Below are 27,836 nucleotides of genomic sequence, written 5' to 3' on the forward strand. Positions count from 1 at the left end.
GACGGGAGATGACAAGTGCCTGGATTAGGACCTGCGCCGCTTCCTGTGTGAGGCAGGGTCGTACTCTGCGAATGTTGTATAGCATGAACCTACAGGATCGGGTCACCGCCTTGATGTTAGCGGAGAACGACAGGGTGTTGTCCAGAGTCACGCCACGGCTCTTAGCACACACATTAGGGATCAAATTCACACACACACAGCGACGTAAACATTAGGGATCACACACACACACACACACACACACACACACACAAACGTCAGCATTATTGATCAAATAAACACACAAACACACACAAGGAGACGTCAACCTCAAATTCACACACACATTCACAGACACACACACACACACAGATGTCAACATTAGGGATCACACACACACACACGACAACATTAAGTATCAAACACACACACACAATTCAACATGAGGGATCAAATATGCACACACACACACACACACACACACACACACGTCGACATTAGTGACCAAATTCTCACACACACACACACACACACACAGGTCAACATTAGGGAACAGATACACACACACTGTCACGGCCCCTCCTCTGCAGTGCAGGGGCGGTTCCTCCTGCAGGCAGAGGAGGGTCGTTCTTGATTGGAGCCACCTGGGCTCAGGGTATTTAAACTGCTTCACTAACCTCTCTCTCTCTCTCCCTGCTCCTCCAGGTATGATCCTGTTTTGTTTGTTCCTTTGTAGTTTTACGTAGTTTCCACTCAGTCATATTCACACACACAGATTCATGCATCCCAGCACTTTACATACACCCTACATTATGACATTTCCACACCTCATTCCTTTTTCTTTGTTTACAGTTAATAGTTTTTGGTTTATAATAAAGAACATTTTTGATTGGCCTATACCTGTTGTTCGTGTCCCCTCATTTTTGCCACAGGCTATGAGCCGGCCTGTGACACACACACACACACAGAGCCGTCAACATTACGGATCACACACACGACAACATTAGGTATCAAATACACCTACACACACGTCAACGTTAGGGAACAAATACGCACACACATTCACAGACACACACACACGCCAACATTAAGGATGAAATACACACACACAAACCAACATTAGGGTTCAAATACACACACAACACACACACACACACACACACACACACACAGACAGACGTCAACATTAGTGATCAAATACACACAAACACACACACACACGTCAACATGAGGGATCAAATACACACACACACAGACGTCAACATTAGGGAACAAATACACACACACACACACACACAGACGTCAACATTAGGGAACAAATACACACACACACACACACACACACACACACACAGAGACGTCAACATTAGGGATCAAATATACACACACACACACACACAGGTCAACATTAGGGAACAAATACACAAACACAGACACACACACAAACGTCAGCATTATTGATCAAATAAACACACACACACACAGACATCAACATCAGCGATCAAATACGCACACACATTCACAGACACACACACACACAGCCGTCAACATTATGGATCAAATGCAAACACCCACAGACGTCAACAATATGAATCAAATACACACACACACACACACACATACACACACACTCACACACACACAGATGTCAACATTAGGGATCAAACACACACACACACACATCAACATTAGGGATCAAATACACATACACACACACACACGCACACATGTCAACATTAGGGACCAAATACACACACACACACACACACGTCATCATTAGGGATCAAATGCACACACACACACACACGTCATCATTAGGGATCAAATGCACACACACACAGACGTCAACATTATGGATCAAATAACACACACACACACACACACACACACACACACACAAGGGATCAAACACAAACATGTCAACATTTGGGATCAAACACACACACACACACACACACACACACACACACACACACACACACACACACAGACATTAGGGATCAAATTCACACACACACACACACACATATCCAGATGTCAACATTAGGGATCAAATACGCACACACACACACACACACACGTCAACATTTGGGATCAAATCCTGTTGAAGTCCTCTTGATACTGACTGACATCTGAGAAACTAAAGGCTGGAAACTTGGATTCTACTTCCTTTTAGCTTAGAATATAACAGACTTGTTTCAAAATAGGTGAGAAACTCTGTCCTATTCATCCATGGAGAAAGGTAGCTTGAGGAATATAATGTGGGCTCAGTGTGATGGCTCTGTGTGATGGCTCAGTGTGATGGCTGAGTGTGATGGCTGTATCATACAGTGATTCAAAGATACGACAGCTGTGAGGTTGTCTGCTTACTGGTAATCACAGCTCACTCCCTGTGTTTTCCACGTGCTGTGCAGATAGAAAACATGTTTACTCTTGCGGCGGCATTGAACGTGTTATTAGTGTGTTGTACTTTATCTCTAACTCTACACCAAGAGGTTTTATAGTGACCACCTGACCAGGGAAAATACTCTGACCCGGGAAAATACTCTGACCCGGGAAAATACTCTGACCCGGGAAAATACTCTGACCAGGGAAAATACTCTGACCCGGGAAAATACTCTGACCCGGGAAAATACTCTGACCCGGGAAAATACTCTGACCAGGGAAAATACTCTGACCAGGGAAAATACTCTGACCCGGGAAAATACTCTGACCAGGGAAAATACTCTGACCCGGGAAAATACTCTGACCGGGGAAAATACTCTGACCAGGGAAAATACTCTGATCAGGGAAAATACTCTGACCAGGGAAAATACTCTGACCGGGGAACATACTCTGATCGGGGAAAATACTCTGATCAGGGAAAATACTCTGACCAGGTTAACCTTTTTTGAGATTGTGACTCGCACAGAGATCTTAATTGAGTTTGCATGTCACTTCTCTCATGAGACGTTTTATGAAAATAAAGTTATTCAAATTTGAATTGGTTTGAAGATATGAGAACACCCCTCTTGCTCTGCTCACCTGTGCCGTGTTTCTTCCCCGTGAATTGTGGCCCCAGGCGGGGCGGGCTCCTAGAGCACGTGTTCAGAGCGGACTGCCTTCCAGGCTCCTGCCATCAGGCCTGTCTTTCTGGCTCTCTGTGGCCCCCAGCTCGGCCCTGGCCCCTGCCGAGGGAGAGAGAAGGCATGCGACCAAAGCACATTGCTTTTTAATAATAGCACATCATTTGACAAGCTCACTTCGATAATCTGACCAAAACTTGGTGAATTTTAGTTTTAATCTTCAGCTTGATCTTTCACTGTTCATGCACCTTGGTTGGAAAGCGAGGTAGCGATTTAGTAGTATTTTCCTTCTGCACTGTGGTGTCATACACAGGGTTTGTAAAGCATTCCAGCAAGCCACTCTAAACACAGGAAGGGCCAGTGTGTTATACTCACACCGTTACATACATACACCTGATACACAGGATAGGCTAAGTGTTGGGTTTTATTGTACAGTGTTGGACCTGTGGGTTTTATTGTACAGAACACACATACTCATCCCTTTAGAACACAGAACACACATACTCATCCCTATAGAACACAGAACACACATACGCATCCCTATAGAACACAGAACACACATACTCATCCCTTTAGAACACAGAACACACATACTCATCCCTTTAGAACACAGAACACACATACTCATCCCTATAGAACACAGAACACACATACTCATCCCTTTAGAACACAGAACACACATACTCATCCCTATAGAACACAGAACACACATACTCATCCCTATAGAACACAGAACACACACACTCATCCCTATAGAACACAGAACACACATACTCATCCCTTTAGAACACAGAACACACATACTCATCCCTATAGAACACAGAACACACATACTCATCCCTTTAGAACACAACACACACATACTCATCCCTATAGAACACAGAACACACATACTCATCCCTTTAGAACACAGAACACACATACTCATCCCTATAGAACACAGAACACACATACTCATCCCTATAGAACACAGAACACACATACTCATCCCTTTAGAACACAGAACACACATACTCATCCCTTTAGAACACAGAACACACATACTCATCCCTATAGAACACAGAACACACATACGCATCCCTATAGAACACAGAACACACATACTCATCCCTATAGAACACAGAACACACATACTCATCCCTTTAGAACACAGAACACACATACTCATCCCTATAGAACACAGAACACACATACTCATCCCTATAGAACACAGAACACACATACTCATCCCTATAGAACACAGAACACACAGGCACACAACAGCTATAGTAGATACACCACACCAGACAGTAGTTCTCCTGAGGTTAGACAAATGTACTGTATGTATGGATGAAGAGGCAAAGAATTTAGCAGAGCTGGTTGTAATATCTTCCCAGAGAATATCTACAGAATACAGCTTTGTGCTGCAAGTTCTTCAGCATAGTCATGGTCAGAAAGGAGACATAAGTAATGCAGATTGTCAGTGCAGCATCAGCTCAAATGCCTTGAACCTTGAACGATTTCTATCCTACTTTACTGTATACACTGAGTGGACAAAACATTAAGAACACCTTCCTGATATAAAGTTGCACCACCTTTTGCCCTCAGAACAGCCTCAGTTTGTCGGGGTCTTTGTTGACTCCAATGCCTCCCACAGTTGTCAAGTTGGCTGGATGTCCTTTGGGTGATGGACCATTCTTGATACACATGGGAAACTGTTGAGCCTGAAAAACCCAGCAGCGTTGTGATTCTTTCCACTAACCGGTGCGCATGGCAGCTACTAACATACCCCGTTCAAAGGCACTTAAATATGTTGTCTTACCCATTTACCCTCTGAATGGCACACATACACAATCCTTTCTCAATTGTCTTGAGGCTTAAAAATCCTTCTTTATCCTGTCTTCTCCCCTTCATCTACATTATTTGAAGTGAATTTAACAAGTGACATCAATAAGGAATCATAGCTTTCACCTGGATTCACCTGGTCAGTCTGTCATGGAAAGAGCAGCTGTTCTTAATGTTTTGTACACTCAGTGTATAATAGCCATGTTTGTCTTTCTCACAGGGAAAGACACATTTTGCCAAACAAATATGGAAATCGTAATGAAAGATTCTGCTACACCCTTCTTGTTTTCAGTTGCATAACATTCCCTGAATCTTTGAGACCATGTAGTAAAGTTGCACCATGACCAGAATACTGTTTAAGACTCTGTGGAAGGCACCATGGTTTTTAATCTGTATGCTGAATATGCATGCATGCATAGATAAACATACCTTTTTTGCTGTGTCACTGTAGAGGAATTACACCCAGTCATTGATGTGGTCTGTTAGTTCAGAATAGCGCGGCCCACCCACAACCACTGACCTACCAGTCATTAGCTCTAATGGAGTCAGTCCATTTAATGAATTCTGTCTGGCATGACTGACAACCAGATCCTGGCGACAAAGACAATCCACCATCTGCAGCTCGGGAAACAACCCCCCCCTCCCCCTTCCCTGAAAACGTTTGCTTCATTCATATGGTAAAAGTCACACAGTGCCTCTGGTAACCTGAGCCTGTCTGCCTGGCTCCCATTCAAAGCCTTCGGGAGTAGAGTGAGCTGTGGCCCCGATGTCTTTATCTGAGGGCCACCTCTGGGCTTTGAATGACGTGCTGCTCAGTGCGTTGCTGTGGGCATTCTTGCGGAACTGCTCACAGCAGGTATGAAGCATCGCATTGTGCTGGCCTAGAGCCTGACATACGTACACTCTTAGAAAAAAGGTAATATCTAGAATCTAAAAGGGTTCTTCGTCTGTCCCCATAGGAGAATCCTTTGAAGAACCCTTTTTGGTTCCAGGTAGAACCCCTTAAAAAAGCTTTTACCTCCTATGGGGACAGCCGACGAATCCTTTTTTCTAACATTTTAGTCATTTAGCAGAAGCTCTTAACCAGAGCGACTTACAGAAGTGAATGCATACATTTCATAAAACATTTTTTTTTCTTCCATACTGGTCCCCCGTGGGAATTGAACTCACAGCCCTGGCGTTTCAAACACCATGCTCTACCAACTGAGCCACACGGGACCTAAGATTGTAGCAGGGCTGTTTGGGGACGAGCAAGAAGAACCATATGGATACTGGGTAGAGTTTGGTCTTTACCCTGATGACCCAGAGTAAGTTTCATGTTTTAAAGTAAGTAAGCATAATATATTGAGGGTCAGTCAGTTCTTGTACCATATTTTCAATGTGCAGGGATACTGGCTCGATTGAGGCAGATACTGTATGTATAGGAGGGGTAAGGTGACTAGTATCAGGATATATGATAAAATGAGTAGCAGCAGCGTATATGATGATTGTATATGAGTGGGTCAAAATCAAATCAAATCAAATGTATTTGTGACAAACACATGGCGTGTGTAGGGCCCTGTGAGTGAGTGTGTAGGGCCCTGTGAGTGCGTGTGTAGGGCCCCGTGAGTGCGTGTGTAGGGCCCCGTGAGTGCGTGTGTAGGGCCCCGTGAGTGCGTGTGTAGGGCCCCGTGAGTGCGTGTGTAGGGCCCCGTGAGTGCGTGTGTAGGGCCCCGTGAGTGCGTGTGTAGGGCCCCGTGAGTGCGTGTGTAGGGCCCCGTGAGTGCGTGGGTAGGGCCCCGTGAGTGTGTGTGTAGGCCCTGTGAGTGAGTGTGTAGGGCCCTGTGAGTGAGTGTGTAGGGCCCTGTGAGTGCGTGTATAGGGCCCTGTGAGTGAGCACAGAGAGTGTAAAAATAAAATACAAGGGTAACTCAGATAGTCCATGGAGCCATTCTGTTAGCTATTTACTGTAGTTATCATAGTTAGGGGCTCCAGCGTGGCACCATGGTCTAAGGCACTGCATCTGAGTGTTAGAGTTGTTATTACAGACCCTGGTTTGATTCCAGGCTGTATCACAACTGGCCGTGGTTGGGAGTCCCATAGTGTGGCGCACAATTGGCCAAGCATCATCCGGATTTGGCTGGGGTAGGCAGGCCATCATTGTAAATAAGAATTTGTTCCTAACTGACTTGCCTAGTTAAATAAAGGTGAAATTGTTTCATGCTGTTTGAGACTGATGACTTTTATCTGATTTTATTCAAAGTGACTGACCAAGAGATACTGTATATTGCAATGCTTCATGAAGGTTTGGCAGATGCTAGACAAAATATGTTTTATCCTAATCAGTGAATTAGTCTGTGATAATGGTTTCAACACAACATTCCTGGGGTGTGATCATTCATTTCTGATTTCTCCCCTCCTGATTCTCCCATTGGGGAAACTAGACTTTCCTGGAAAACTGAACCTACTGTAAAGTGTGTTACACTCTGCTTGAAATATGTCTGTTTCAGTGTCAACAAAGCCAGTGTCAGATGAAATACACGCACGCACGCACGCACGCACGCACACACACACACACACACACACACACACACACACACACAGGGCTGGCTCTCGCCTTTTGGGGGCCCTAGGTGAGGATTGCACCAAGAGTTATTAAAGTACATTTACTGCAATTCTACACATTTTACCATGGCTTATGCCATGTGAAGGATTGAGTGAGAATGACTAACTAAATCAATGCCCTGCGTGCCTGGTCGGTATTCGGCCATGATTACTACATGTTTAGATAGCTGGCAAGACTAATTTACCAATCCAAAAAATTGTTAGGTGACATGGCTAATTGAGTGACTGACATAACAAGAGAAAAACTGCTGATTCACAACAAAATTTCAAACATGCATCTTGTGTATTATATTATAACTCTCAACTAGCAGCCTGGGGCCCTAAGCAATCGCTTAGGCCTGGAGCTGGCACTACACACACACACACACACACACACACACACACACACACACACACACACACACACACACACACACACACACACACACACACACGTCACACATACAAAACACCAGGTGACACTGTAGGAGGGGAGATTATGAATTACCAATTACCAATTTGTAAGTCACTCTGGATAAGAGCGTCTGCTAAATTACGTAAATGTAAATGTAATGAATTGGTGTGAGAGAATGATCGCTGTAACCTCATCAGTCTTCACTGGTGGGTCAAATGTTCCATTGGTCAATGCCACTTTATGCAATAACTGTGTCAGGTCTTTTCTCACCACACTACCTGACCAGGAATGAAGCTGGGTCATAGTAATACACTACAACTAGGATTCTAACAAAATGCCTGGCCCTAGTCGAGAGATTCAATTGTCTACTCATAGGCTTAATCAGCTGGTGTATGAGACTGACCATGCTCAGACAGCACTGCCAGGTTCAAAACAGGACTGGAGAAGAAATAACCATGTTAAACCAGGTCAAACGCTTCCGCACATGCTCTGAATGGATCAACTCTACTGTGGTAGCACTCATTCATTTGAATATAAATCTCAATTTGGTGAAAATCTCAATTAGACCACGTGAAATTTCAGCCTGTTTTGATGGGATGGTTTTGGCCTGCCTGGTGACCTCACCAGGTAAATTAGTTAATAAACCAATAATAGAGTTCCAAACCTCTGCCAATAACAGCTACTTTTCATTTTTTTGTTTTTGACAATTTGAATTGAAAACCATCACAGTAAGGTATTTAATTGTTACCCAGAAATGATTTGATATTGAGATAGAAACGGCTACATTGGACCTTTTTTAAGAAGGTCTGCCGGGCTTGGCTTTAGACGCAGACAGGGACTTCTGAGTGATTGTCATTACATCATTAAAATAACTTTTGGCACATTACTTTAATAACTTGACCCTGATTATAAAAGGAGAAGTAAACAATAACTTTTACTGAATCGGAGAAAGGAATAATGAGGAATTACCATTGGCACAACCAAACCCAAAACTAAAGCTGTTTTGAAATTGTAGGATGACGAATCGAGACCCCTACCTGTGTATTTCTCATTGTGTGTAAAAGTCATAATTATTTCAGCCCTACAGATTTAGGAGATTAATTTAAGACAGTTTGCTACAGCAGGAAATGTATCCTACAGCAACAGGAAATGTGAATACTTTTTTGTAGGGGTTGATACGTTTTAAAGTGAGAATTACAAACTTTAGAAGCCTTTTTTAACCTTGAAGACATTACAAGTTCGAATTTCAAGTTAGGAAAATTCTCAGCAAAAAAAGAGTGCTCAAATTAAGATCGTACATCTGTATGACTAAACGGGATTCCGTTTTCTCCATTGTGAAGCCAAACCCTGGACAAGAACGCAGGAGAACTGACTGCATCAGGCAGGAGAACAAAATGAAAGTCCTAGGGAGAATCTCAATTGGATTTTCTTGATTCCTCGCATCCTCCCCTCTGTCCTATCCTTGCCTCCTTTCGAAAAGGTCAAAGGTAATTGAGGAGAGGAAACGTGGGAACAAATGCTCTTGTATGAAATGAAACTCTCCTTCTCTAGTGCGTCATATGACAACCGCAAATGACGTTTACAGAGGTGGAATCCCAAAATACATGTGCTTAATGGTAAAAATAAATGTAGCTAGTTGTGCAAGACATTTTCCAGAGAAAAGTAGCATATGGTTTTTAAATGTTTGCATGCTTTTCTCATCCAAGAAAACAACAGTCGTTTCAAAGGGAGTGTGGGAGATTTTAAAACTCTTCCAAGATCGGATACACCTGAGCAATCGGGGATAGGAGCAAACTCCTCCGTTCACCTATTTAACGAATTGACACTCCAGTTGGTGACCAGTTATCGGTTTCCGCGTCACGGAGGAGACTAAGACAGGACAGACTTTTGCCCTATTGAGAATTTCCCCAGATTTCACCAACAAGAAGAACATGCTCCTTGATCATTATTCTTTTGTTGTCTGTGGCTCAACAATCCATCAACCATTCAGACAATAGTTTATCATGTGACATCAACATCCTGGACTTCCTGACAGGCTGCCCCCAGGTGGTGAGGGTAGGCAACAACACATCTGCCACATTGGGGTGGCAGGTAGCCTAGTGGTCAAAGTGTTGGACTAGTAACCAAAAGGTTGCAAGATCAAATCCTTGAGCTGACAAGGTAATAATCTGTTGTTCTACCCCTGAACAAGGCAGTTAACCCGCTGTTCCTAGGCCGTCATTGAAAATAAGAATTTGTTCTTAAAACTTCTTTGGGATAGGGGGCGGTATTTTGACGTCCGGATGAAAAGCATGCCCAAAGTAAACTGCCTGCTACTCAGGCCCAGAAGCCAGGATATGCATATAATTGGTAGATTTGGATAGAAAACACCCTAACGTTTCTAAAACTGTTAAAGTAATGTCTGTGAGTATAACGGAACTGAAATGGCAGGCAAAACCCCGAGGACAAACCATCCAAAAAAATCTAAAGTTCAGCATACCACTGATTTCAATGGCTGGCACTTTTATAATAGGGCGAAATCGTCCCCGATTGCAGTTCCTAGGGCTTCCACTAGATGTCAACAGTCTTTAGAAAGAGTTTCAGGCTGGTTTTTGGAAAAATGAGGGAGAAGTTGTTTTTCTAAGTGGCTCCCATTTTGGCTGTAGTGTTTACAAGCGCATGGCCGAGAGAGCGCGTTCTTTTTGTTTATCTCCGGTAAAGACAATAACGATTCTCCATCTTAAATTGTATCATTTATTTGCGTATTAGGGTACCTAACGTTTGATTATAAACGTTGATTGACTTGTTTGGATAAGTGTATTGGTAACGTTTGGGATTCATTTTGTATGCATTTTGAAGAAGGGAAACCGAGTGGATTATTGACTGAAGCGCGCCAGCTAAACTGAGTTTTTATGGATATAAAGAAGGACTTTATCGAACAAAAGGGCCATTTGTAATGTAATTGGGACCTTTTGGAGTGCCAAAAGAAGAAGATCTTCAAAGGTAAGGCATATATTATATCGCTATTTCTGACTTTCGTGTCGCAACTCCCTGGTTGAAAATGATTTTATATGCATTTGTGTGCTTGTCACGCCCTGACTTAGGCAGCCCTTTTCCCCACCTTCTGTTGTGGGATCTTGTTTTTGTACAGCTCAGTGAAAGCCTGCAGAACGTGACGTTCGTTTTCCTTTGTTTGTTATTTTTGTTTAGTGTTCTGAGTATAAATACAATTTTATCATGAGCACTTACCACGCTGCACCTTGGTCTTCTCCTTAAAACGATCATTACAGAAGATCCCACCACAAAAGGACCAAGCAGCGTGGTCAGGAGACATGGACCTGGGAAGACATCCTGGACGGCAAGGGATCCTGGACGTGGGAGGAGATCCAGGCTGGATGGGATCGTCTCCCATGGGAACAGGTGGAGGCAGCGAGAGCAGAGCGGCGACGAGATGAGGAACTAGCATGGCAACGAGGCAAGCACGAGAGGCAGCCCCCAATTTTGTTTTGGGGGGCCACACGGGGAGATTGGCTAAGTCAGGGTTCAGACCTGAGCCAACTCCCTGTGCTTACCGTAGGGAGCATGTGACCAGTCAGGCACCGAGTTATGCTGTGATGCGCACTATATCGCCAGTGCGCATTCATAGCCCGGTGCGATCTGTGCCTGCGCCCCGCATTTGCCGTGCTAGAGTGAGCATTCAGCCAGGATGGATTGTGCCGGCTCAGCGCTCCTGGTCTCCAGTGCGCCTCCTCGGTCCAGGATATCCTGCGCCAGCTTTACGCACTGTGTCGCCAGTATGCCTTCACAGCCCAGTTCGTCCTGTGCCAGCTCCCCACACTTGCCGGGCTAAACTGAGCATCCAGCCAGGACGGGTTGTGCTAGCCATATACTCCAGATCTCCAGTGCGCCTCCACGGCCCAGTATATCCTGCGCCAGTTCTACGCACTGTGTCGCCAGCGCGCCTTCACAGCCCAGTTCATCCTGTGCCAGCGCCCCGCACTTGCCGGGCTAAAGTAAGCATCCAGCCAGGACGGGTTGTGCCAACCCTAAGCTCCAGACCTACAGTGCGCCTCCACGGCCCAGTATACCCTGTACCTGCTCTGCGCACCCGGTCTCCAGTGTGTCTCCCCAGTCCGGTGAGACCGGTTCCAGCTCCATGTAAGAAGCCTCCAGTGATGATCCATGGTCTGAAGCCTCCAGTGATGATCCATGGCACGAAGCCTCCAGTGATGATCCATGGCCCGGAGCCTGTAGTGATCATCCATGGCACGAAGCCTCCAGTGATAATCCATGGTCCAGAGCCTCTAGTGATCATCCATGGCCCGGAGCCTGTAGGGATGATCCATGGCATGAAGCCTCCAGTGATGATACATGGCCCAGAGCCTGTAGGGATGATCCATGGCACGAAGCCTCCAGTGATGATCCATGGCCCGGAGCCTGTAGTGATAATCCATGACCTGGAGCCTCCAGTGATAATCCATGGCACAAAGCCTCCAGTGATGATCCATGGCAAGAAGCCTCCAGCGACGGTCCCCAGTCCTGGAGCCTCCAGCGATGGTCCCCAGTCCGAAGCCTCCAGCGACGGTCCCCACCTTGGTCTTCTCCTTACGACGATCATTACAGTGCTGGGCGCTGTCCTCAGATAATCGCATGGTTTGCTTTCGCCGAAAAGCCTTTTTGAAATCTGACACAGCGGCTGGATAAACAACAAGTTATGCTTTATTTTTATGTATTTCACTTGTGATTTCATGAAAGTGAAATATTTATAGTAATTTAATTTCAATTTCGCACTCTGCAATTTCACCGGATGCTGGCCAGATGGGACGTTAGGGTCCAAATGATCTGCAAGAAGTTAACTGACTTGCCAAGTTAAATTAAGGTATAAAATAAAAATTGACCCTCAACACGGGGGCGCATCAGGGGACCGTGCTTAGTCCCCCCTGTACTCTCTGTATACCCACAAATGCGTGGCCATGCAGGACTCCAACACCATCATTCAGTTTGCTGACGACATGACTGTAGTAGGCCTGATCACCAACTATCAGAGACCTGTCAGTGCCAGGACGACAACCTCTCCCTCAATGTAAGCAAGACAATGGAGCTGATTGTGGACTGCAGGAAACGTAGGGGCGAGCACCCTCAATTTACATTGACGGGGCTGTGGTCGAGCAGGTTGAGAGCTACAAGTTCCTCAGTGTCCACATCACTAAGGATCTATCATGGTCCACACACACCAACACAGTTGTGAAGAGAGCACAGCAATGCCTCTTTCTTCTGAAAAGATTTGGCATGGGCCCTCAGATCCTCAAAGTTCTACAGCTGCACCATTGAGAGCATCTTGACTGGCTGCATCCCTACTTGATATGGTAACTGCTTAGCATCCGGCCGCAAGGTGCTACAGATGGTAGTGCAGTACAAGAGTGCAACACTTGGTCCGAGCTCCCTGTTATCCAGGACCTCTATACCAGGAGATGTCAGAGGCCCTAAACATTTTCAAAGACTCCAGCCACCCTAGTCATAGACTGTTCTCTCTGCTACCGCACGGCAAGCGGTACTGATGCACCAAGTCTGGAACCAACAGGACCCTGAACAGCTTCTAACCCCAAGCCATAAGACTGCTAAATAGTTAGCACAGGTAGTTATTTGGTTAACTATTTAACTATCTGCATTGACCCAACTTTTTTGTCTCATCACATATGTTGCTGCTACTGTTTATTATCTGTCACTTTATTCCTAGTCATATGTACATATCTACCTCAATTTCCTCGTACCCCTGCACATCGACTTGGTTCTGGTACCCTGTATATATAGCCAAGTTATCGTTACTCATTGTGTATTTATTATTACTTTTATTATTACGTGTTTTACTTTTCTATAATTTCTCTATTTTATTTTTCTCTGCATTGTTGGGAAGGGCCCTTAAGTAAGCATTTCACTGTTAGTCTACACCTGTTGTTTACAAAGCATGTGATGAATACAATTTGATTTGACCTGTGGAAGAGAATTCCTATTGTTGTGGGTGTGCTGCTGCTCCTACTGTGATGCTTTTAAAACAGGTAAGGTAATATATTTTGTTTACATCTTTATTTATCCTACCGTAACTCACACAAGTAATAAGACAGAAACGTAAGTACGACGTACAATTTAAATACAATGATGTTTGCTTGGCGTTTATTCTAGACAAAATGCATTTACAAGAGCAATGATAAGGATGAATTTCAACCAAGAATGGTATGTTATCATAAACGGCTTCACCTTTTAACAAGGACTGAAGCAAAACAGCTAATCTCAACTGAAGCCCTGATTTGGAAAACTGTATTTAAACCCGCTCCAGCTTGTCCAGGAGTTGGGAAATTGAATTGACTTTCCTTTGCCCTCTGGTGATTTATTGAGTCTGAACATTCTAAGGACGATAATAGCATGCAATTGAAGCATACCGTTCACCATTTTCTTGACAACCGTCTTGTTTTATCTAGTTGGGGTGAAAGGCATGATAACTCTGTGGGAAATCATCTTAAATATGACAATTCCAGAGAGTGAAATTGGCAGGATGTTTTGATTCAGTGCAGATGTGTGAGAGTGGAGGAAGGAGAATGGCGTCTGGGCCTGCTGCAGGCCATCGAGGACCTGTAGTAATCAGCTGCAGGACAGCTCTGTGTTCCAGCACACTGGCTCTGGCTGTTGTGTTGTGGAAGTGGGCTATAGTCCAATGCATCTGCTGATCTCACAGATTGAGCCATTATTTACTATTCCATTCATAATACCAAGAAACCTAAATCAACAAATGGGATTGTGAAGACCTGAAGATGATGTGCAGAGTGTGTGTTTAGAAATGTCTCTGCAAAGAGCAAGTTTAGAAATGTCTCAGACAGTAAAACAGGCCTGCATTTTGCTGTCTACTGCAAGACAGTTGTGATGTCTGAAATAAACTAAAAGTTTGATGAAATCTATAATTTGGTAGACCTATGAAAACAGGCATCAGAATAAACACCTGTATCTTTCTGTCTGCCATTTGTCCTTAAATGTTTTAGTGTTGAAAACATAATTCAGCAATAAAGAAAAATGAAAGCAGGAGTGTACCAGAAACTTGTACGGAGCTGGAGTTTGACTAGGACAGTTTCATTAGTCACTGATGGCTGTGTTTGGTCTCTGTGCCAGGACGGAACACAGCTGACCCACTGTCACTTTATACACATTACCCTCCCTGGAACACATCTGTCAACAAGAGGACAACCAATAACTACAACCATAATAATACTGAGCAAAACACATGCAAGGCTTTGTTTTTCTGCTGGAAGTTATATGTTTACATCAATAACTAGATGGTTAAGATTTAAAGATTAGTACAGATTTTTCCATCCCCCACCCCCCTGGCATAATCATGTCTTCCTCTCCTGTCCCTATGCCTAGGTAGGAAAGGCATCAGTATGAAGAAGTGTAGCAACTCTCTAGCACGTTGCTCTGCTCAACTAAAACAAATGATAACAAATATTTTGTCAACATGTATTTAGTTGGTAGCTGTGCTCCAGTTTAACCTAATGGAAATAGTCTTCGCATAAATAAAATGTCTCTCATATCATTCCACTGAATGATGTCAATAAAGTAAAAAAGGCAGAGAGCATCCTGTATCTCACAGCCAATACTGTAGTGTATTTTAAAGTGTATATCTTGGACCAATGGCAGCCATGAGGCCACTTTAGGCCCATTCAAGTCCAGCTAGGTCACAATGTTTTGCTTTGAAATAATGGAGGTTCCATCTGTTTACACCTTTGTTTCCTCTGTGTGTCTCTGTGGCTTGAATTGGCAGTCAGTCGGCAGCTTCAAAGAGTCTGTCCCAGATTGCATGTTGCTTTATTACTGCGAGCCGTGTCGGGAGGAAAGCATTGTTTGTTATGGTCTCCCTCTCGCTCCCAGAGTTGCAGAATGTGTTAAATGTTATTGCTCTAGTTTAAAGGTAAGTCATGAGTGGCTAAAAATCCAGTGTGACCTTCAGTACCTACATGCTGCCTCCAAGTGGCCTTCACACGTTTCCGGTTCTCGGGAAAAGATGACTTTAGTGAGGTGCAATGGACCGAGCAATCGTGGCCCTGTTGTTTCTTTCAGATCATCTGAGCAGATGTTCAGATTTACATTATGTCCCACTGTATACAACTGTCTGCGGTTCCTCTAAATATTGAAATTAGATCCAACGTTTAGATGGCATACATAAATCTAGTTGCGCGGAACATCAGAGATGATTGCCCCTCTGCAAGTCAAATAAATGTAAAGCTTGTGATATAAAACATTTTGACTGGTCTGTGCTATTTTACATGCACTGATGCTGTTGTTCTCAAGCCTGGGCTCATGGTTCCACGTAAAGGCGTTACCGGCAGTTTCTGTTTTTACTAAAGTGTAAAGCGTATCCATGAGTCTGACTAGTATGGGAAAAGCTGCTGACAGACTATAAGAAACTTCTTTCCCTCCAACTGCCATGATATTGGCCGTGTCAGAAATCTGTCGTGCCTACTACTTACAAAAACTGCATACTGTGTACTAATCGTACTACATACTATTTAGAACTTACTGTTTACTAAAAATGTATGTACTAAGCAACACATAACATACCAGGCTCACTGATACTGAGAATGCATGATCTAATGTGCGATTGCCTTGTTCCCGCCATTCATTCATATGGCAAGATGCTTCCCCTTATCTGATTGTCAGCTGTCAAACATACACGGACCTGAAAAGACAATGCTCTTCCTCAATAGCATGCAGCAAATTTGTAATATTATGAAATTGCACATACAATAAAACACTCTATTTTTGCATACTCAAACGTCCTACTAAAGATCCACGGATATTCGGACATGGACAATAATCTTGGCATGTTCAACCAAAAATGCACAAATTTGTCATAAGAAATGTTTGCCTTGGGACAGAGCAACAAAATACTGACTACCTGAGACATTAAATATACATTTAGAGTGTAAGTAGAGAAGCATGTAATTGTGGTAGAATCAGCTGTGAATTAATGTGCAGCAGTGAGGGTTCAACAAATCAATGCTTTCCCATCTACCCTTTGTTGATCGTTATTAAATGAGCTATTCCATCAAGTGTGTCTTATCGCCTATAAAAACACTAGATTTTCAATTTTACAGGTCATAGCCAGTCCAGGAGAGAGTGTAGAGGTTAGGTACATAGTCTAAGCCCCAAATCACTCTGCACAACCTCAAGAGGCATAACCGTTTAGAGTGATATTATCCAATGAGTTATATCATCGGTCCACTTCCATTTGAAGTGGAAAGTTGGACTGTGTTTATCCCCTGGCTGACCTCCATTTTGCCTATTAACTTGTCCAATGTTATTGTACTGTTACAATCCAATGTTATTTCTTCCATGAGGATTTCAAAAACGTGGTCTACACAAATTGCATAGTAGACCTACTGGTAACTGCCAAAATAAAGGAAAACCCAAGATAAAATGTATTTTAATAGGGCGTGCTACCACGAGTAACCAAAACAGCTTCAATACGCCTTGGCATAGATTCTACAATTGTCTGGAACTCTATTGGAGGGATGCGACACCATTGTTCCATGATAAATTCCATAATTTTTTTGTTTTGTTGACAGTGGTGGAAAACGCTGTCTCAGGCGCAGCTCCAGAATCTCCCATAAGTGTTAATTGGATTGAGATCTGGTGACTGAGACACACACACACACACACACACACACACACACACACACACACACACACACACACACACACACACACACACACACACACACACACCCTTTAAACCCCTTATGCTCATTTGAGACCCCTCTTTCAAAGTCACTGAGATCTCTACTTCTAGACATGGTACCCAAAATAACGGTCCACTGAGCGTTTTTATACATGACGCTAAGTATGATGCGATGTTAATTACTTAACTCGGTAACCACACCTGTGTGGAAGTACCTGCTTTCGATATACTTTGTATCGCTCATTTACTCGTGTTTCCTTTATTTTGGTTGTTACCTGTATATGTATGACTATATGTGTTTATGTGTAAGTATATTCATTTGTAGCTCTATCTTACCTGTTAATGTGGGATTGAGGCCTATAGCAGTAAGCAGGACATGGCTTGACTTTTGAGGTATGAAAATATCTGAAAACATGATTTATTTTTGTGAACTAACAGGTTATTGCTAGGGTATCCTGCCTTGTTTGAACTATCTGTTAAGTTGGAATGGGCTAAACTGCTCTGGCACATAATATGTGAAAGCAAACTAATGCAGACAGTATGTGTTTATGGCTCTCATCAACCCAAATGCAACACATATTGGGTCCTGCTACAAACCTCTTTCCTGTCTTGTTCTTGACTTAGAGTGTCTTTCTCTTTTTTATTTCCATAATTGCAAATGTCAGTGCTCCTATAACTGCATGTAGTGGCTTGATACAGGGTCATTACACAAGTTATTCCAGTGATTTACTCTGGTAGAACATCTGTGTAAAGTAGGCTATAGTGTGTCCAGGCATTCCAGTGCTATAGATATTTTTCTTCGAAGGTGGTCTTTGAGGGGTGAAATTAAATGTGTTTTTCATAATATGGTTTAATCAGTTCATTCTTGTTAGGCAGCAATGACTATTCTACGGAAGTTATTAAACATCCAATTGAATCACCTTTCCATAAGGGGTGGATTATGCTATATAAATACGATCTTATTTTCACTTTTGATTGAAAACGCCTAATGTTCTGAAACATATGAGTGGGGAGATGTAGTGTCTGGGAGTCCAGGCCCACCAGCCACCTGTGGGACAGATTGTTTGGCAGATGAACCAGGGCCGTGAGGTCAAACAGCTGGGTGTGAGAAAAACCCTCCCTGGACCATAGCTCTGTATAGCTCTGTATACATATGTAGTTCTGTATAGATGTGTAGCTCTGTATAGATGTGTAGCTCTGTGTAGATATGTAGCTCTGTGTAGCTCTGTATACATATGTAGCTCTGTGTAGCTCTGTATAGATATGTAGCTCTGTGTAGCTCTGTATAGATATGTAGCTTTGTGTAGCTCTGTATAGATATGTAGCTCTGTATAGCTCTGTGTAGATACGTAGCTCCGTATTGATGTGTAGCTCTGTATCGATATGTAGCTCTGTATAGCTCTGTGTAGATACGTAGCTCCGTATTGATGTGTAGCTCTGTATCGATATGTAGCTCTGTATAGCTCTGTGTAGATATGTAGCTCCGTATCGATGTGTAGCTCTGTATCGATATGTAGCTCTGTGTAGATATGTAGCTCTGCTTCCCTGTGGCTCAGTTGCAACGCCAGCATGGTGTGTGCAACGCCAGGGTTGTGGGTTTCGATTCCCCCCCAAAATAATTTAAAAAAATAATAAATGCATGAAATGAAATGTATGTATTCACTACTGTAAGTCGCTCTGGATAAGAGCGTCTGCTAAATGACAAAAATGTTAAATGTAGCTCTGTATAGATGTGTAGTGCTGTATAGATATGTAGCTCTGTGTCAATGTGCAGCTCTGTATAGATGCATAGCTCTTTAGCTCTGCATAGCAGATAATGAATGACAGAAGAGGAGTACAGATATCAGGCTAGCATTAAGGCCATCTTCAGCAAAATAAATTGCTTATGTTTCAATTTGTAGATAACACCTCCAAATACATCTCAGGCAAATCATAACAGGATAGACTTACAATATCACCAAACTGAAATAGAACACACGTCACCTCATTGCAGATATGTATCTGGATGTAAATATTGTGAGAAGAATTTTCCAGGTATAATATAACACAATACAGTTTTCACTATAACACATTTTGTCATCTAGGATTTTTACTTCCTGGTTTCATTCTATTTTCTAGGATTTTCACTTCCTGGTTCCATTGTGTTTTCTAGGAATAAGGATCACAGAGCATTTAGACACCACTGTACCTGTTTGTATGCGTTAGGTAAAGGTGTTTCCTTAAGAGTTACAACTCAAGGAAATCATTAGGATGTCTTAAATCCAGTCGTTAATTTATATTTATTATTGGTTAGAAAAATCAATGCTCAGTCCCAGGAATGCATATTTAATTTTTGTTGGGCTGCTCTAAGGCCACATATTTCTCCCCTGTGCACTCTCCTGTCTGTCCTTCTACTAGTAATCCTGGGGATCAACCAGAGGAAAGCTTGGGGGCTTTGGTCCGAACCATGAAACCCCTCCAGCAGGCAGGGAAGGATTATCTGTCCCTAAGGACCTGTTTTCAAGCCCTTCAAACTGCCAACTCTGAGAGACGTCAGGTGGAGTTAAGCACTGTAAAACAACTTCCCTAAGACCAAACCACACACAATACCTCAGGATCAGAGACTCAAAAAGGAGTGGCTGAATGTCGATTGGGCTGGAAAACTGTTGTGCTTAAGCCACGTAAGAACTTGTTTGTGCAGGTAAGATTTGGGAGTAAGATTTGTGCAGACCCTAGGAGCAGAATTTTAGGGAGTCTTTTTCCATTATTAGCACATGTTCTGTGTTAGCAGAGATAATGATGAGTATGATACGAAGTAAAGCATCTCTGGTGTGATGCACTGCATACAGTTCTTCTAGCTCTGGTAAAATGAAGTGTGTTGCGTGCTGTATAGTTGAGGCCCACCCATTACAAATATCCAGAAATGTATCTATGTTTATTTGGAATGCAGTAAACACCAGGTGGAAAGAGGTCAAAAACATTAGCAAAACATTTATACTGCTTGGTATCCTAAAGCCATTAGCCGAAGCCCCAAGTGTTTCCCAGGAAGTTTGAGTACTGTGGAGATCAACATTTTAGTGCAGCTGCTCTCTTGCTTTCTCCAGCCTCACAGGTTGAAAGCCCCTCACAATTATCTCAAACTGTGTTTTTAATTCACAATGAAATTAAACACAGACTGCCTCTTGCTAATCAGGAGACTCTGAGGTATGTTGTGGTGAACTGTCATTACAATTGAATTGTGGGAACCTGCTCTAATTAAGTATGTAGTGGGTCTATCCACTGGATGGCTCTGAATGCACTGTCATGCAGTCAAAGCTAATAACCACTTTTGGATATTTTTATTTTTATCTAACCTTTATTTTATCAGGGAGACATAAGTGTATATTTTATCAGGAAACTAACAAGTCGTTGGCTGTTCAGTATTTCATGTATCACCCCTGGTGTTCTGTTAAATTATTTTGCTATTTGAACAATTTATTTTTGGATAGAAACTCTGAAACATGAGCTTGTCTGACGTGTCGGACTTGACAATAGTTGCTATCCATCGGAGTGCTGCGATTGGTTGGCCACAATTCTGGGGCGTGGCTTAGCGAAGGGTAAATTCCATTTGTAGTTTGGCTCCCTCTCAGTCATAAACGACTAACTTTCTGTGACCTCTATGTGAGTAACATTTGCGTGACAGCTCTTTGAAGGGGAGCGAACATGGGCCTTGGGGACATACCTCAGTGTATCCGGAGAGGAAGAGGCGAAGCAAGAGTGTTTACTCCGCCCAAAATCTGTCCAAGAAAATAAGACCAGAGAGGTCAATGAGAGTCAAAAAAGGGAATTGCTAATTTGCTACGTGAGGCTTATTTGATCAAATAGAAGTTTCGTAATGGTTAGGTTGTTACGAATGCGCTGATTGTATGTGGATTCACGTGGCATTTCTTTTTTTTTTTTACTTAATATCGGAGTTATGACTGTTGTTCAAGCAGGTTGATGTTTATTGTCATGGAGGCAGAACTGAGCGGTTTCTGCTAGATGGGCCAGCTGCAAAGTCAAAATTGGCTATATTGTCAAAGTTATGGAAACAAAAATGTAATTTTTGCTCTTTAATTAAGGTTAGGGTTAGGCATTAGGGTTAGCAGCGTGGTTAGGGTTAGGCATTAGGGTTAGCAGCGTGGTTAGGGTTAGGCATTAGGGTTAGCAGCGTGGCTGGGTTAGGCATTAGGGTTAGCAGCGTGGTTAGGGTTAGGCATTAGGGTTAGCAGCGTGGTTAGGGTTAGGCATTAGGGTTAGCAGCGTGGTTAGGGTTAGGCATTAGGGTTAGCAACGTGGTTAGGGTTAGGCATTAGGGTTAGCAGCGTGGTTAGGGTTAGGCATTAGGGTTAGCAGCGTGGTTAGGGTTAGGCATTAGGGTTAGCAGCGTGGTTAGGGTTAGGCATTAGGGTTAGCAGCGTGGTTAGGGTTAGGGTTAGGCATTAGGGTTAGCAGCGTGGTTAGGGTTAGGCATTAGGGTTAGCAGCGTGGTTAAGGTTAGGCATTAGGGTTAGCAGCATGGTTAGGGTTAGGCATTAGGGTTAGCAGCGTGGTTAGGGTTAGGCATTAGGGTTAGCAGCGTGGTTAGGGTTAGGCATTAGGGTTAGCAGCGTGGTTAGGGTTAGGCATTAGGGTTAGCAGCGTGGTTAAGGTTAGGCATTAGGGTTAGCAGCATGGTTAGGGTTAGGCATTAGGGTTAGCAGCGTGGTTAGGGTTAGGCATTAGGGTTAGCAGCGTGGTTAGGGTTAGGCATTAGGGTTAGCAGCGTGGTTAGGGTTAGGCATTAGGGTTAGCAGCGTGGTTAAGGTTAGGTTTAAAATCTGATTTTATGACTGCGGCTGTGCCAGCTAGTGACCATTCTGCAGAGCTGTCTCCAGGGCAATAGATGCCAACTTAGATTGTTCACACACGTAACTGCCCTCTCATTAAATGGTCACACCTGATCTCTCCTCCTGCTTGCCTTCCATCTTTGAGGACATGTATTTGCATTGTTAGAGCGGTTACTCGACTATTGTGTGCATATACAGTGCATTTGGAAAGTATTCAGACCCCTTGACTTTTTCCACATTTTGTTATGTTACAGCCTTGGATTACATTTTTTCCCCCACATCAATCTACACACAATACCCCATAATAAGAAAGCAAAAGCAGGTTTTTAGACATTTTTGCAAATGTATAAAACATTTTTTTTTGAAATACCACATTTACATAAGTATTCGGACTCTTTACTCAGTACTTTGTTGAAGCACCTTTGGCAGCGATTACAGCCTTGAGTCTTCTTGGGTATGATGCTGCAAGCTCGGCACACCTGTATTTGAGGAGTTTCTCCCATTCTTCTCTGCAGATCCTGAGCGCTATGGAGCAGGTTTCATCAAGGATCTCTCTGTACTTTGCTCCATTAATCTTGCCCTCGATATTGACTAGTCTCCCAGTCCCTGCCGCTGAAAAACATCCCCACAGCATGATGCTGCCACCACCATGCTTCACCATAAGGATGGTGCCAGGTTTCCTCCAGACGTGAAGCTTGGCATTCAGGCCAAAGAGTTCAATCTTGGTTTCATCAGACCAGATCAGATCTTGTTTCTCATGGTCAGAGTCCTTTAGGTGCCTTTTGGCAAACTCCGAGTGGGCTGTCATGTGCCTTTTACTGAGGAGTGGCTTCCGTGTGGCCACTCTACCATAAAGACCTGATTTGTGGAGTTAGGCAGAGATTGTTGTCTTTCTGGAAGGTTCTCCCATCTCCACAGAGGAGCTCTGGAGCGCTGTCAGAGTGACCATTGGGTTCATGGTCACCTCCCTGACCAAGGCCCTTCTCCCCAGATTGCTTAGTTTGGCCAGGTGGCCAGCTCTAGGAAGAGTCGTGGTGGTTCCAAACTTCTTCAATTTAAGAATGAATGAGGCCACTGTGTTCTTGGGGACCTTCAATGCTGCAAAAATGTTTTGGTTCCCTTCCCCAAATTACGGACAATTCCTTCAACCTCATGGCTTGGTTTTCTGCTCTGACATGCACTGTCAACTGTGGGACCTTCTATAGACAGGTGTGTGCCTTTCTAAATCATGTCTAATCAATTGAATTTACCACAGGTGGACTCCAAGTTGCAGAAACATCTCAAGGATGATCAATGGAAACAGGATGCACCTGAGCTCTATTTTGCGTCTCATAGTAAAGGGTCTGTATACTTACGTAAATAAGGTATTTCTGTTTTTTTATTTGTTATAAATGTGAAATGACTACCGCCCGGTAGCACTCACTTCCGTCATCATGAAGTGCTTTGAGAGACTAGTCAAGGACCATATCACCTCCACCCTACCTGACACCCTAGACCCACTCCAATTTGCTTACCGCCACAATAGGTCCACAGACGACGCAATCGCCATCACACTGCACACTGCCCTAACCCATCTGGACAAGAGGAATACCTATGTAAGAATGCTGTTCATCGATTACAGCTCAGCATTTAACACCATAGTACCCTCCAAACTCGTCATGAAGCTTGAGACCCTGGGTCTCGACCCCGTCCTGTGCTACTGGGTCCTGGACTTCCTAACGGGCCGCCCCCAGGTGGTGAGGGTAGGAAACAACATCTCCACCCCGCTGATCCTCAACACTGGGTCCCCCCAAGGGTGCGTTCTCAGCCCTCTACTGTACTCCCTGTTCACCCATGACTGCGTGGCCATGCACGCCTCCAACTCAATCAAGTTTGCAGACGACACTACAGTGGTAGGCTTGATTACCAACAACGACGAGACGGCCTACAGGGAGGAGGTGAGGGCCCTCGGAGTGTGGTGTCAGGAAAGTAACCTCACACTCAATGTCAACAAAACAAAAGAGATGATCGTGGATTTCAGGAAACAGCAGAGGGAGCAGCCCCCTATCTACATTGAGGGTACAGTAGTGGAGAGGGTGGAGAGTTTTATGTTCCTCGGCGTACACATCACGGACAAACTGAAATGGTCCACCCACAAAGACAGCGTGGTGAAGAAGGCGCAGCAGCGCCTCTTCAACCTTAGGAGGCTGAAGAAATTCGGCTTGTCACCAAAAACACTCACAAACTTTTACAGCTGCACAATCGAGAGCATCCTGTCGGGCTGTATCACCGCCTGGTACGGCAGCTGCTCTGCCCATAACCGTAAGGCTCTCCAGAGTGTAGTGAGGTCTGCACAACGCATCACTGGGTGCAAACTACCTGCCCTCCAGGACACCTACACCACCCGATGTCACAGGAAGGCCAAAAAGATCATCAAGGACAACAACCACCCGAGCCACTGCCTGTTCACCCCGCTATCATCCAGAAGGCGAGGTCAGTACAGGAGCATGAAAGCGGGGACCGAGAGACTGAAAAACAGCTTCTATCTCAAGGCCATAAGACTGTTATACTGACTCAACTCCACCCACTTTAATAATGGAATAATTGATGTAATCAATTTATCACTAGCCACTTTATATTATATAATGTTTACTTACCCTACATTAATCATCTCTTATGTATATACTGTACGCTATACCATATACTGCATCTTGCCATCTGATGTAATTAAATGTATCACTAGCTTCTTTAAACAATGGCACTTTATATAATGTTCTCATACCCTACATTGCTCATCTCATATGTATATACTGTACGCTATACCATCTACTGCATCTTTCCATCTTGATGTAATGTATCACTAGCCACTTTAAACAATGTCACTTCATATAATGTTTTCATACCCTGCATTACTCATCTCATATGTATATACTGTACTCTATACCATCTACTGCATCTTGCCTATGCCGTTCGGCCATCACTCATTATATATTTTTATGTACATATTCGTATTCATTCCTTTACACTTGTGTGTATAAGGTAGTTGTTGTGAAATTGTTAGGTTATATTACTTTTTAGATATTACTGCATGGTCGGAACTAGAAGCACAAGCATTTCGCTACACTTGCATTAACACCTGCTAACCATGTGTATGTGACAAATACATTTGATTTGAAAAAATTAAAAACCTGTTTTTTTCTTTGATATTATGGAGTATTGTGTGTAGATTGATGAGGAAAAACTTGTATTTAATCCATTTTAGAATAAGGCTGTAATGTAACAAAATGTGGAAAAAGTACTTGTATAAAAAATACTTGTATAATATATCATATTTGGTGTATCTCAATAGGTATTCCTTTTTTCAGGGCATATGAAGTGAATGTCTAAATGACAAAATGCAAACATAAAAACTATTCTAATTGCTAATCCAAGAAGTGTCATTTAATGAGTCAATTTAAAAGAAACAAAACAGAAAATGGCTTGCTGAGAGAGAGAGAGAGAGAGAGAGAGAGAGAGAGAGAGAGAGAGAGAGAGAGAGAGAGAGAGAGAGAGAGAGAGAGAGAGAGAGAGAGAGAGAGAGAGAGATAGATAGATAGATAGATAGATAGATAGATAGATAGATAGATAGATAGATAGATCTGGGTACTGCTGTAACCTGAGGAGCCTGAGGCTAGGCTATGAGCTAATATTCTTCCTGAGGAAACAGATCAGATGGAAGCTGCCCATTCAACCATGGGCTTCCATCTCTACCTCCTGTCTGCTGAGCCCTCAACCAGGCACCCTGGTCAAAGCCAGTTTGGGATTGAAATGCCTAAGTGGCTAGGTTTAAAACATCTATTTAAACATAATATATCAAGAGTGCCTTGGCATTTTTTAAATGGTATCCTCAACCAGACCACTGAGATGGAATGTTTAAACATGCAAGCAAGTACCATAATAAATGTCATAAATTGATATGGAATGAATTTAGAGCCTTTAGGTCACAGTTGACGAAGAAGGTATTTGACTAATTACAAGAACTATATTAATATTTTAAAGAGTTCAACAGTATACTCTTCTGTTCAGCAATGTTGTTTTTCTATACAGTAATTAAAGCTTAGTCATAAAATTTCCTACCCTTTCTTTTGACACAAGGGATGAGTAAGTATGTTTCCCAATGTGGCTTCACAAAACAGCAGCAGAGTGGGTGAACTTAAGACCGTAAAGTCTCCTACCTCTTCAACGGCTCCTCTCCCCTCTTCACAAATGGATGTCCCAACCAATACTAAGCTATATTCCAGTGTGTGTTATTCCACAGGTTTATCTTCATAAGTCAGGTCTCCTTCTCATTGAGGGAAGACAATCCACTCAGGCTCTTGCACTTGTTTGGAAATCGATTGTTCGGAAAAGTCAGCGGAGTCCCAGTGCCTGGAGCTCCTTTCAGCTGGGGAGAGTGCTGCAGGTCCTAGTGCCTGGAGCTCCTTTCAGCTGGGGAGAGTGGTGCAGGTCCTAGTGCCTGGGGCTCCTTTCAGCTGGGGAGAGTGCTGCAGGTCCTAGTGCCTGGGGCTCCTTTCAGCTGGGGAGAGTGCTGCAGGTCCTAGTGCCTGGAGCTCCTTTCAGCTGGGGAGAGTGGTGCAGGTCCTAGTGCCTGGGGCTCCTTTCAGCTGGGGAGAGTGGTGCAGGTCCTAGTGCCTGGAGCTCCTTTCAGCTGGGGAGAGTGCTGCAGGTCCTAGTGCCTGGGGCTCCTTTCAGCTGGGGAGAGTGCTGCAGGTCCTAGTGCCTGGGGCTCCTTTCAGCTGGGGAGAGTGCTGCAGGTCCTAGTGCCTGGGGCTCCTTTCAGCTGGGGAGAGTGCTGCAGGTCCTAGTGCCTGGGGCTCCTTTCAGCTGGGGAGAGTGCTGCAGGTCCTAGTGCCTGGAGCTCCTTTCAGCTGGGGAGAGTGCTGCAGGTCCTAGTGCCTGGGGCTCCTTTCAGCTGGGGAGAGTGGTGCAGGTCCTAGTGCCTGGGGCTCCTTTCAGCTGGGGAGAGTGCTGCAGGTCCTAGTGCCTGGGGCTCCTTTCGGCTGGGGAGAGTGGTGCAGGTCCTAGTGCCTGGGGCTCCTTTCAGCTGGGGAGAGTGCTGCAGGTCCTAGTGCCTGGGGCTCCTTTCAGCTGGGGAGAGTGGTGCAGGTCCTAGTGCCTGGGGCTCCTTTCAGCTGGGGAGAGTGCTGCAGGTCCTAGTGCCTGGGGCTCCTTTCGGCTGGGGAGAGTGCTGCAGGTCCTAGTGCCTGGAGCTCCTTTCAGCTGGGGAGAGTGCTGCAGGTCCTAGTGCCTGGGGCTCCTTTCAGCTGGGGAGAGTGCTGCAGGTCCTAGTGCCTGCTCTAGTCTTGTCACTGTATCTCTTTTATGATCAATGCTGTGTAGGCAATCACCTGTAATCTGTAGTTTTACAATAGCGGATTTTAAAAGACACACTTTTATGTGATACAGTATGTCAAAATATTATC

The 27,836-nt window shown here is 43.9% G+C and overlaps 1 protein-coding gene and 1 non-coding gene across 2 annotated transcripts in view; both read right to left on the bottom strand.

Moving 5' to 3' along the window:
- The window catches only part of LOC106566077 (nerve growth factor), a 32,802-nt gene extending 5,847 nt beyond the window's left edge, over positions 1-26,955 (bottom strand). Inside the window, exons 1-2 of the mRNA XM_014133898.2 lie at positions 26,589-26,955; positions 3,004-3,146 (exon numbers count right to left, since the gene is read on the bottom strand). The gene's annotated coding sequence lies outside the window, so the exon portion shown is untranslated. The remainder of the gene's footprint in view (positions 1-3,003; positions 3,147-26,588) is intronic.
- Positions 6,013-6,088, bottom strand: trnas-uga (transfer RNA serine (anticodon UGA)). Its single transcript has one exon. It is a non-coding gene; the product is annotated as a tRNA-Ser (tRNA).
- Positions 26,956-27,836: the final 881 nt, after the last annotated feature.

This window comes from Salmo salar, chromosome ssa12, assembly GCF_905237065.1.
Source record: "Salmo salar chromosome ssa12, Ssal_v3.1, whole genome shotgun sequence".
Taxonomy (NCBI): domain Eukaryota; kingdom Metazoa; phylum Chordata; class Actinopteri; order Salmoniformes; family Salmonidae; genus Salmo; species Salmo salar.